The sequence below is a fragment of the Vicia villosa genome, linkage group LG7 (assembly GCF_029867415.1).
Source record: "Vicia villosa cultivar HV-30 ecotype Madison, WI linkage group LG7, Vvil1.0, whole genome shotgun sequence".
Taxonomy (NCBI): domain Eukaryota; kingdom Viridiplantae; phylum Streptophyta; class Magnoliopsida; order Fabales; family Fabaceae; genus Vicia; species Vicia villosa.
The window spans coordinates 21,934,391-21,948,477 of record NC_081186.1 but is presented as its reverse complement, the minus strand read 5'-3'; positions in this window follow the sequence as shown (position 1 = coordinate 21,948,477).

Here is a 14,087-nt window from a genome sequence, read left to right as displayed (position 1 = left end):
TGTGCATGCTTTATCTTAGTTGGAGAGTAATATAAGCTCACCTGTAAGTAAAACAGCTCCATCATGGATATATGTTTATTTTTTACTATAAGATAAAATCACAATGGCAGGACAGCTAGTATATACTCCATTCTTAGATCAAAGGTAATCAAACTGGTATGGATTTTCAACTGGTGTAGGCACTGGTGCAATATTTAAAGGTCTGATTGAGGTTGGACTTTTAACATTAAATATTTTAATCTTTTTAAAGATAATATGAAGTAATAATAAACAAAAAAATTTTATAATTTTTTCTTCTGCAAAAGAGAAATATAAATATCAACGATAAAATGTATACATACTTTCTCGCTATGCGTGCCACACCGAACAAGTAGGTTTCATATTTTACCTAAGGCTCTCTTTGGTAAAACTAACTGGTAGCTGATAGCTGATGACTTTTAGCTGGTAGCTGATAGCTAATTAGTTAATTTGAGTGTTTGGTAAATTAGCTGTTATACTAACTGATAAATATAAAATGACATAAAAGGACATTCTTAATTAAGAAATTGAAAGTCTCATTATATTATTGTATTATATAATTAAATAAATTTTTATAAAATAAAAATACATATATTAGCAAACACATGCAAAAAAATTAATATATATTAAAATTAAAAATAACATCAAAATATATCGAACAATTATATATAAAATTTTAAATGAACTTATATAATAAAATTTATATATAAATTTAATGAAATATATAAATAACATCATTACGATTTTGAATTCAATTATACTAATTTAAAATAATAATCTCTTAATATTTCACAAGTTTAATTTTAATGTCGTTAAAAAAAAATTAAATATTGCATTTTTTTTGTTAATCGACACGAATATAATTATACAACGCAAAAACTGTTTTACATATATTATATATATATATATATATATATATATATATATATATATATATATATATATATATATATATATATATATATATATATATATATATATATATATATATATATATATATATATATATATATATATATATATATATATATATGAGGAGGGATCAAATTACACCCGAAGAGTTACACCACGAGTTACACTCGTTCAATAACTACATCTCGAATTAATATTTTTTAAATTCAACCGTTGGATTGAAACATAATATCATATAGATCATACCTATAAAGTTTGAGCTTAATCTATAATGATTTGCTATGTCATTGAATTATATCAAAATTAACGTTATATGAAAGCTCATTTTGACGTTAATCTTTGGATATCTTGATGTTATAGTAAATCATTATAGATTAAGCTCAAACTTTATAGGTATGATCTATATGATATTACGTTTCAATCCAACGGTTGAATTTAAAAAATATTAATTCGAGATGTAGTTATTGAACGAGTGTAACTCGTGGTGTAACTCTTCGGGTGTAATTTGATCCCTCCTCTATATATATATATATATATATATATATATATATATATATATATATATATATATATATATATATATATATATATATATATATATATATATATAGGGTAAAATTGTAGTTTTGTTAAAATAATAGGGGTATAAATGAAATAAAAAGTCACAGGCCAAAAGCTAAAAGCTCAAAAGCTACTTTAAATAGCTTTTGAGAAAAAAGCTAAAAGCTAGTAAAAAAGCTACAAGCTAAAAACTAAATGGCAGTTACCAAACAGAGTTTTTTTGTTAATATGAGCTGAAAAGCTAAAAGCTAAAAGCTCTTTTTTTAGTGTTACCAAACAAACTCTAAATTTTGTGACTCAAGATATTATCACTCAAAATAGTTAATGGAAACAAAAAATATACTACCATGTTTTTAAAACTCAGTTTTATTATTATTAAATAATTTATATACGATTATGATCTTATATTTTAGACTTATTTAATTTAAATACAACATGTGTGTTATGTTATCTATTATTATTATTATTATTATTATTATTATTATTATTATTATTATTATTATTATTATTATTATTATTTTTATTTAAATATTGTAATTGTTCGAATTGAAAAAAACAGTCAAATGATAGTATCGATATAGAAGTTTGAAGAACTTGCTTGCAGGTCAAAAAATTATAATAAAATTGTTTATTTAATTTTTGTTATAATTGTATTATCAAATTTTATATTATTTTATGCATATTATGCATGTAATATATATTTATCGGTGTTTTTAAGAGGTTAAACTTATGTTTGGGAGTTTGGAGGAGAAGGGAGGGGAAGACTTTAAAAAAATAGAAGGATCGAGCGAAAAAAATTGAATGATTTTGGTTGGAAGGGTTTAGAGGGTTTGCTTTTATTCATAACACCAAAAATCCTATAATTTGGGGGAACTCAAAATTTTTTATTAAGGAGGGCTTTGGAGGATTTTGGAGGGCTAACATAAATTTTCAAAATATCTTAAAAATTTCTCTACCCACCTCCCTATGGGGGTCACCCCCAGCGAAAACCCCACTTTACCCCTGCTTCGGAAATGCACTTCCGAAGTATTTTTTTTTTTTAAAATTTTCTCAGACTTCGGAAGTGCATCTCCGAAAACACCAAATGGGGGGTATTTTCGAAGATGCACTTCCGAAAACACCTTTTTTTTTTTCCAGATTTTGGGGGGTTTCGGAAATGCACTTTCGAATTATGCAGAAACTGTGTTTTTTTTTTTTTTTTTTATGTTTTTCGAAACAGTCTCGTATTTTTAATTAAAGGAAAATGCCAAATAAAATAAGCGACATATAAACAGAAAATACTAATATGATAAATCAAATCCAAATAATATATACAAGCCGATCCAAATAGTAATAGTGTGCGAGAGATACAATCCGAAAACAAAAGAATAAACCCGGACCCCTACTGGGTATGCCTAACCCTCTCTCCCTGGGACCTCCTCTGCCGCCTCTATGCCGCCGCATGGCCCGCATCAGGGACGATCATCTCCATCACGGCGACTGCATCTGGACCGCCCTGATGAACGACACCTCGATCAAAAGCGTCCCGCCCAAGCATCTCTATCCGCTGGCAGATCGGCAGGAGATCAATGGCGTGGTCATCCTCGGCCTGCTGGTTCTCCAGGATCTCCTCGTGTGCTGGCCTAGGAGCGCCGGGAGCGTCGGGTCTCAGCAGAGGATGTGACACCCGATAGAACCATGTGACATACCCCTCCACACTGTGCCAGTCCTGGGTGACCCGAATGCGACGATACTTCTCTGCTACCACATGACGCTCCCAATCCTCAAATATGCCAGTTAGCTGCACTCGGGTCACCGTGTCGGGAGCAGCCTCAAAAGGTGACTTGGGTATCATCTGCACATACCCAAACTGTCGCATGCACCGCTCAGGGAGATACCGCACCATGGTGCTAGTCCTGCATGCCAACCAGCCAGAATATAAAGATATGCTGTCAAAGGGGACAACATGAGTGTAGTCGCTGAATGGCCTCCAAGTGACGTCATCGTGCATCGTGCGGTCGAGGTACCCACGGTATGGTCCCACTGCATTGTTCCCCCTCTGGAGAACGTATCTGGCGGCCCTGGGCATGCCGTTATCGTACTCATGATCAATGTGGAAGCCGTGGATGCGGGAGAAGTAAGAGATGATCCAGCTCTGAAACACAAACACGATAATGTATTAAAAATAAATACGAAACATAAATAAATACGAAACAATTAAAATGAGACGTATCGTAAGTAGTGTGCAGGATCCGGTCAACTGCCTCGTCCTCCAGTTGGAGGCCTCATTCAGCTTCTGGTATAGGTATGCCAGAGTAGCTGCCCCCCAGTTCCACTGGTGAACGGTAGTCAAGTCCATGAAGTAGCGGAGGTAGGTCACGTCGACGTACCTTGCACTCTTGTCCACAAAGATTGCAGCGCCTACCACAAACATGTACCAGCACCGGAGAGCGCAACCACGGTGATAATGTGTAAATAGGTCGTCACCCGCATCCTCGGCTTCGGCCGCCGCCACCAGGTGTCGCTCGAAATAAGTGCTCAGTGTGGTGAACCGGATATGAGGCCCAGATATCGTGATGCACTCATAGTCAGCAACTTCAGGCTCCATACCCAAATAGAGCGCCATCCACTCACTGGCTTCGATCCTCTGGATCCGGGAGTGGTGCAACAGTGCCCCCTGATCGGCAGGTGGAGAAGACACTGCACATCATGCAAGGTGATCGTCATCTCCCCAACCGGTAAGTGGAAAGAAGACCTCTCCTTGTGCCACCGCTCCACAAAGGCCCCCTGCATGCCGTGGCTGATGGTGGTATACCCCGTCATGCAGAGCCCACTAAGCCCTGAAGCTCTCACCGCGTCGTTAAACCACTCAGCAGTTGGTTTAAACAGACTGAAAACCTTCCGGGAGTGGTTCACCATTTTCAAAGGCTCTCTCTCCTGTTACAAAAAAAAAACAAAAAAAAAGTATGTTAAATAGACTGTTAAGAAAATATTGAATAAACGGCTAAATTATAAACAGTTAAATAATATAGTCGGGCAAATTATAAAAAATACCTCTCCCTCCCAGATATGCCGAGCGACGTGCTTGTGGTAGGTAATCAGCACGGAAGTGTCACTGGGCCCTCCCGGGTAGGCCTCCTCCTGCTCCTCCTCTTCCCCGTGTGGAGGATCAACATCCGGTACCTCCTCCGCCTCGTGGTTTGTCACTGCCTCCTCCTCCTCCTCCTCCTCCTCTCGGTGGCGGGAAGAAGATACCCGAGGCAGACGACTCCTCGATCCAGATGTAGAGGTACTCTCGTCCATCTCCACGGGAACTCGCACACGTCGTCCCCGGCCCTGCCCCTGCGTCGACGCCAGCTGCGCCGCCGCCCGCTCGCGTCTAGCCGACGTAGTCTGGGTCTCTCTACCCTGTCTGATGCGTGCTTGGTTGCCTGACATGTTCCTGAAAACAATTGAAATCTATTAATATGAGAGACAACAGAAAAAACTAAAAAAAAATGCATTTCTGATACACTTCGGAAGTTCATTTCCGAAACTGGGAATGGAGGTGTTTTCGGAAATGAACTTCCAAAACACCCCTGCGAAGAAGTTTTCTGCAACTTCCATGACAGACCCCAAAACCCTAAATCAAAACTACTTTTATTCATTGTAAAGTGTAAACAACCTAAATAGCAGTACCAACCTACCTTAATGTGATTTTTGCAATTTCTAAACACCCTAATAGAGATATGAATAATGGATCTAAAAATTGAAAAAAATTGATAAACTTACCACTAATAGAGTTTGAGATGATTTAGGTTGAGATTGGAAGAAAATTTTGGCAATCTCTGATACTTCACACTTGCTTTTGCAGAAAACTTGAAGAGAGGCTGAGTTTGGAAGAAGATTAGGGTAAAATGAATGGGGGAGGGTGTTGTTTTGCTAAATCTGCAAAACGCGCAGTATTTCGGAAATGAACTTCCGAAATGGTGTTTTCGGAAATGCATTTCCGAAATAAGACAAATTTTGAAAAAAAAAAGGCGCTTTCGGAGATGCATCTCCGAAAACACCTTTTTCTTGCATTTCAGAAATGCATTTCTGAAGTCAGGGGTATATGTGGTTTTTCACCAGAGTTGACCTAGAAGGTTGGGAGGTGGAGAAAGAAATTCTCAATATCTTTTATGTTGTTATAGTATTCGAAAAATTAAAAATATAGTAATGATATACATTCTTCTATCATTCTATACAAAATTATTTTTTCAAAAAATGTTAAATATTTTTTTATATTTTCTTAAAATTTGTTTTCGATAGCCTTCTCATTCCCCTTCAAACTCCTAAATATAGCATAAATGTTCTTATGAAAGATATAAGCTTCAGAAATGAGTTTATGAGATGGTAAAAAAAGAATTTATAAGTTGATAAAAAATTTAAAATTATTCTCAAGTACAAGAAAATTGTATGTTCTTAATCAACCAAGTCCTAATAAATCCATTATAAATAGATTCAAACGAGGATGCTTATGATAAGGATCAAGTCAAACGTCTAGATATAACATAACATGGCTCATAATTGTTGTTCTCATAGAAAATGATATAATCATTAACTACAAGAATTTTCTTTTAATAAAAACTACAATATATGAATGAGAAATGTAAATTTTTCCAATATCTTTTCTATACCAGTAGGAAAAAGGCAACCTAAATGGGTCTCTAGTAGTAATATAAGCATCAACTCTGCAAGAGAAGAAATACATATTTTAATAATGGACAAGTGTCTCTCCGATTATCCAAGTGGTGTTTTGTATACTAATGTTCTAATCAAGTAGTAAATTTGTGTTCAATGATCTTGTTAAGTTCATCTATAACAAATGTGAAAATGATCAAATAAGAATTGAACCTTAGGTATATCAATTTCATTAATGTTTAGTACAAATAATTGACATATGCATTTTTAAAGTCTATATGATTGCAGTGCTAGACTCATTTGGTTTTATATTAGCTGAAAGATGTAAGTATTGATTTTGAAAGATATTTTTGATATCCCAATAATCCAATAAAGTGAAAGGACATATGATCTATCTTTTATATATATATATATATATATATATATATATATATATATATATATATATATATATATATATATATATATATATATATATATATATATATATATATATATATATATATATATATATATGAGACGTATATGGACCTCTAAATATATTTTGTTTTTCTTACTTCATTTACATTACTCACAAACTCAATAAATGTAGATTTGTATATATGACATGAGTTAGAATTTTTTGAAAAAGAGTTCAAGAATGAAGTAAAATAAACAACATGAAAAATATAGTAAGACTATACGAATGAGCCGTGATGGAAAATACTTAATTAAAGAATATAATGACTATTTAAATCATATCATGCTTGATATTGTTTGATTTAAAATAGTTCAAAATAGATAAATTATTTTTATCCATAACTAGTTCCATTCATAATAGTCGTAGAGACACATATTCGATATAGAGATAAGAGCGCCTAATTTTTCTTCTAATAATTTGAATCGTAAGGTTTATTACAAAAATTTAATCACAATCTAAATAAAGATGTATTTATGAAATATCCTAATGAAAATAAAGGACATTGATTATATAACACTTTATAGGACATAATTGCTTTGTTGATATAACTGGGATATTCCTCTAGAGTATAGAGAGGGTACGTCTCTAAAGGATATTGTGAGAGTGATGTATAACTTAAATTTTTTCTTTAGCCACCTCTCTATGGGGTCACCTCCAGCGAAAAACCAAAACTACCCCTGCTTCGGAAATGAACTTCCGAAGCGCTTTTTTTTTTGAATTTTTTTTGTCTTCGGAAATGAACCTCCGAAATATGCTAGTCTGCCTCCTATTTTCGGAAGTTCATTTCCGAAATGTCCCCTGAGGCAGGATAAGGTTTGTTAGGCCATCAATGCTCCAATAAGTCTATAAATACACACTCTTCTTCATCCTCTCCACACTACAAAACACAAATGACACAAACCTACCCCTACCTAGCATTCGTCTACTTTGAAACCGGCTACTCGATGCCGTTCCAATTTCGCTTCTCGCGCGACACGCCGTTTGCGGAGTTGATACCGTCGCTCAACACGCTTTTGCACTATCCCGAAAATCGAAAGGTTGTCAAGCTCGAGTACCGCTCGCCATCGCTTAACGACGAGGGATGCATTAAGTTCACACCTTTTGAGATCAAGAACGACGAAGATTTGGCGGTTATGTGGACAACGTTCGACCGATTTTCTTCGAAAGGCCCGATCGAGTTGGACGCGAAACTTCAAAGATCGGCGGACGATGTTATCAAAATGTTGACTCATCCCCACCTACCTGTGATCAACAATATGTAACTTTAATTATATGTAATATTATCGTTGTAATCTTCACCCGATTAAATAAAGCGAATTGTTGTTGTTTTTCATTTTCTCCTGTCCAGACATATTTTCGGAAGTTCATTTCCGAATTCCCCAAGGGGGGTGCGTTCGGAGATGAACTTCCGAAACACCATATTTTCTGAAAAAGTATCTTTATTTCGGAGATGCATCTCCGAAATCAATATTTTATATTAAAAAAAACACGTTTTCGGAGATGCATTTCCGAAAACACATTTTTTAAGAAAAAAAGTACAGTTTCGGAAATGAACTTCCGAAACAAGGGGTATTGTGGTAAATTCACCAGGGATGGGCAAGAAGGTTGGGAGGTGGGTGAAGAAATTTTCTAACTTAAAACAATTGAAGTACCAAAAACCTTTTTTTAATGAGAACGAAACACAAATCAATTCCACCAAGGAGTGGTTGTTGGACAACAGTTCCGTGTAGCATGAGAGCTAGAAAAGTATATAAATTGTCTAAATTCATTTATAGATTAAGTCAAGCTTCTTGAACTTGAATATTATATTAATTATGTTTTATGAAAAATTTAATTAATAAATGTCAAAATCTATAGGGATAGATTGTTGATGCACCTTATCACAAGTACATACTAATATGCACTATATCACATTAAGACTATTTCATTAAGATAATATGAACTGAGACATAGATATTTTATCCGATGTGTAATTCCTTACCTCATTAGATGACAAAAAGTACACAAAAAGAATTCACATGCTTTGGTGACTAAATCAATCATGTACACCATGATACATACTACACTAGAAATATCATATGATATAAGCATACATACTAAGCATCAAAATTGATTATAATGTTCATCACTAGATATCTAAAAGTTCCATGGACTCCTTAAAATGACCAAATATTTCTTTCTTAAGAGGGTGTGGGAAGAATAATTGTAAAAGAGTTGTAGTGATGTTATGCCTGAATGTCAATATGATTCTATGTGCTATGGAGGTTAAAGTATAATGAGGTTTTGATGATAAAAAATGAATAAGGAAAAGTTAAATCACAAGTATCATTAGTCAAGAAGCAAGCTAAAACAAAAGTATCATACTTCGCCTTTGAAAAGTGAAAAAGAATCAGATCAATCAATAAAAAAAACTGAAGAAGTGAAAGCTCGTATGATCTTCTGCTTAGTGTTTTTTCTTATATTTGATCATTTGAATCTAATTGAAGCAAGAGTAAGTCTTACAGTACTAAGGCCACATGCACATGCACTATAACTCTTCATCTTTTTTTATCAAAACTTCTTAAAACCAATTTTGGCTAGTACTTGAACAAATAAGAAGTAATTATGATTAATTAGGAAAAATAAACTCATTATCTAAGTGATTAGGCGCTTTATCTAATCCATTAAGGCGCAAGTTTACCTCCTTATCGATTATAAAGCTTGTTAATCGATTAAGGTACATAATAGATTAGGTTGTCATTTCTAATCAATTAGATAACGTCCAAGCCCACAGATTGTTGCCATTTTGAGATAAAAGTTTCCCTATATAAAAGAATGCATTCCTTACTTTCAAATCACAAATTTTGTGAACTATCTACTCTTCTATCTCACTCATTCTCATCATGTTATCATTTTTATTCACTAGAAATTACTTTTGTACTAAGAGAGTGAAAAGCTTCACCCGAGAGTTTTGTTTCTCTATTATTGTGATAAATTTGTGCAATCTAGAGTTTAGTTCTCTTGTGCTGTTGTAATAAATTTGAAGGTTACTAGCTAAACTCGTAAAAAGCTTGGTGTAAGGTTGTTGGGCTGCACATGTGTAAAAGCTCAAGTTGTTGATAATGGAAATCTCTAGAGGAAATTCTTGGAGACTCAAGTAGGCCGTGTGGTTTAAGGACAAACTAGGATAACATCTAGTGTGACATCTCTTAACATATCTCTTTATTTTTTGTCATTTATCTTTTTTGTCGTTTAATCTCTACTTCTACCCTATTCTTAAAATCAATCTTTTTAAAATCAATTATTTTTATAAAGTTTTTTTTGAAAACCAAATATCACAATTCACCTACTTTTTGTGTTTGGTGTTGTTTGTTCAAAAAATGGTATACAAGCCTAACTCCTGTTATAAGGCTTATCATCTCGGGGGTAGGAATGAATTAAAACTATTCACTAAAAAAATCTCTTCATTCAATAGAGAGGGATATGCTTATAAGAAAAAGAAGATGATAATCTTTTTAGAGGGTATGGATTGTGATATCTCGACAGTAGTAAAACATTGTCTTTTTGTTCCCACACATCTAACTGATGGTGTTGTGTAAAATAAAACTAGAGAAATATAAATAAAAGAAGATAAAGAAAAAATGCAGTACAATTTAAAAGCAAAAACTATCATCACTATTGCCTTAGACATTTCCCCGTCTTTTACATTGTAATTCTGCTAAATAAATATGGGGATACTCTTCAAATTACTCATGAAGATACAATCAAAGTAAAAAAGGCTAGGATGAACCTAGGAGTACGAGTGTAACATCATGATATTTTAATATACATTACTTAGATTCTTCTAATAAATTTCAATTATCCATTATTTATACAACAACTTATTTTATGTGTATAATTTTATTTAATTATTTATAACTATCTTCATATTTTAATTATTTATTTTATAAATGGTTATCATAATAAAATAATAATCGTATGATAAATTTTCCTTAATTGTGTATCACTGACTATGCTGCCTTAATTTTATAAATAAATTTATTGTACTTAATAAATAACATTAAGAGTTAGTATCATAATTATTATTCTAAATTTTTTCTATATATAATATTGTTCTAATATAATTATTTAAATAAATAATAATTTAATTATAAGTCAAAAAATTAAATAAATAATTTTTATTTAAATTAATTGAATCAATTGTTAAAAATAAAAAGAGTTTAAATTAACAAATAAATAGACTAAAAGCTAAAATAACTAACTAAAAAATATCTAAGTATTTTTCCACTACAATAAAGGGATGGTCACTAAAAGGAAAGGGAATGCTACAATCACGCGAGTAGACGAAAATGGAAGCTGCAAGAGGGTGGATTTTCAATTCTAGTCTCAATTAACTGTGGAAAAAAGTTTTTCCGTTTTGTCTCAAATTCTAGTATGTTTTTTCTACCAATTAATTAGTTAAATTTTATATTTATTTCATTTTCAACATTCTTTCCCTTGTTTAAAATACATGTTGGCTGCAAGTGTGAGTGATCAAAGTCCCACATTGCTTATGAGTGGGTGAAATGTTTGACTTGTGAGAGAGGATACATTTACTTAATCACCTTAAGATTTTAGGTAGAAATATGACGCCTCACTCTCTTGTTGTCCTGGAGTAGGGATGGCAATGAGCAGGGTACTATAATACCTGTCCCCACACCCGCAATATGAAAAAAAATCCCCGTACCCGAGCATAAACCTGCATGGACATCCATGTTTTTATCCATACCCATACCCATACCCATACCCTATGGGTACCTCAATACCTATACACATACCCATTTTCTCGCATTTGTAGTAAAATTAAATCAATTAATTACAAAATATCATATAATTTTAAGTTTTTTTTTAACAATATTAAAAAATTATGGATGTTATTGTTGAGTTAAGAAATAAATAAATACCTTTATTAAAATGTGTAATAATTTAATAGCGATATATTTTTTAAAAATTGATTAATTTGCATTTTTATATAATAATACAAATGACATTATATAAAAATGTTGTGCGGGTATGGGGCGAGGTGGGTAGTAAGGTACCCGTGCCCGCATCCATACCCGCTTATTTTAATGGATAATTACCCGTGCTCGCACCCATTTTGCGGAATTTTCCTAACCGTTGTGGATATTTTTTGCCGGTACCCATACAGTATGGGCCAGATTGCCATCCCTATCATGGAGCATTGATCTCATTGGTGCTCCGGACTTCCCCAAACTCCCTACCAGTGATATCAGAGTTGTGGTTTGACTTTGTGGGGGAGTGGGAGCTGGATCCAGTGTTGGATCCTGTTATAAGATGTGGGTGACTCACACTTGTGGGAGAATGTTGGATGCATGTGTTAGTGATTAAAGTCCCACATTTCCTATGAATGAGTGGAATGTTGGATTTATAAGAGAGATGATCCATTTATCTATCACCTTAAGGTTTTAGATGAAGATGCAGCGTCTCCCTTTTTTGTGGTCCTGGAGCATTGATCTCATTTGTTCTACCGACTTCCCCGGACTCTCCAATAAAACCATCTTCTCGATTTTATTAACATTATTGTTTTGTTCGTATCATCCTCACCATATTTCCAATTTACGCAAAACCCACACCAAAACGATCGGGTGAACATATATATCACATAACCCAAACCCAAACACCTTAATCTTATTATATTTTATTATTATAAAAATAATACTTTTTTCCTTAACACATCCAAACAGCATACAATATTCAATCGACTCTCAATTTCATGTCTAATTTTAAATTGTATGGAAAAGTACCCATATATATATATATATATATATATATATATATATATATATATATATATATATATATATATATATATATATATTCTATGGTGAAAGAAATATGCAAGAAATGTGAATATTAATATATTTTAATTATTTATTTAGTTTTGGAGTTGTTAGTAGATATGTTTGATTGTGAAATAATGGATATTATGTGTTATTATATTTCTTTGGTATGTTTGTCTAAGTGGTGTGATTGTATATTATAAATGTGTGTATATGTGTTTTTCTGTTGCTTGAGTTGTGTCTACCTAAGTGGTAGATTGATTATTAAAATGTCATAATTTTAGTCACGTGCATGATGATGTGTTATTATTTGAACAGTATGATTTCCCAAGTGGTAGGATTTGTCTAAGTGGCGTGCTTGCATTTTCATCATGACATGACATATGCATTGTTGTGTGGTGCCTTAGTGACGATTTATTTTCTCCATTGATATGGGATGAATTCTGTGTGATGCCTTAGTGGCGAGCTGATTATATCTGAATTATATAATGTTAAGAGCATGCATATTCACCTTTTGTTCTTGATGCTTTGATATAAGTTCTGTGATACGTGTTATGAATATATTTATACATATGAGATACAATTTCTTTTTTTAATGAGTAATAACTCTTTATTTTAAGTTGGGTCTGTATATATGTTTTTATTTGGTTTTAATGTTTTATCCTCTAATTTAGAGAAAATTTGGTAATGGTTAATTTATATATTTTTTGGCAAAGAATAATATACTCATATTTTTTTTGATTTTAAATTCCTTGATTAGTTTTGCTATGTATGGTTATGGATTAAGGAAGTTGACCCCTTACAGCCAACATTTTATGTACCAATCAATTTGAAGATGTTAAGTGAAAATAGCACGAGGTTACACAAGATCATGGGGATCAAATTGGGTTTTTATCGAATTCATTTGCTTTACTTTAAGTCACATATATTTCCAAACTTGTAATTATAATTTTAAATTACAAAAAATTGTAGCAAGTTTTTTTAAAATAAATATAATTTTTTAGTAATGTCTTGGACCAAAATCCGGGCGTTACAACGAGATTTTTAGAATGAAACTTGAGGAAAATATTCAGGAAATGGAAAAATATTTTATTCATATTGTGAATCACTTGAGAACTTGGGGAATTTTTTCTAAACAATGATTTAATTAATAAACTCCTTAGATGCCTAAACTGCAACTAACAACCTAAAGTTACTATGATTTATGATTCTAAAGATTTATCTTCTATGGATTTGGCCACCTTGTTTGGAAAATTGCAGGAACATGAAATGAAACTACAAAGGATATTTTAAAATGAAGAAAGCACAAAAAGAAGAAAAATCTTGCACTAAAAGCTACAAATGTCAAAAGCATAAAATCAGAAGATGAAGCTTGTCAAAGTGAAAGTGATGAATATATGTATCTCATATTTCTCAAATTCAAATAATTCCTAAAGCATAAAAAAGCCTATCAAAATTCCAGAAGAAAAATAAAGAAAGATCGACCGTCATTCCAACTTGCTTCAAGTGTGGAAAGAATAGGAACATAAAGCCAAAATGTCCGCATAATTAATGAAAATCTAGAAGATAAAAAAGACCACGAAAATATTCAGAGAGAGCTTACATTGTATGCGATGACAATAACATGGACTAATTCGATGAATCTGAAAAGGAGAAAGAAATCCACCTATCTCCCA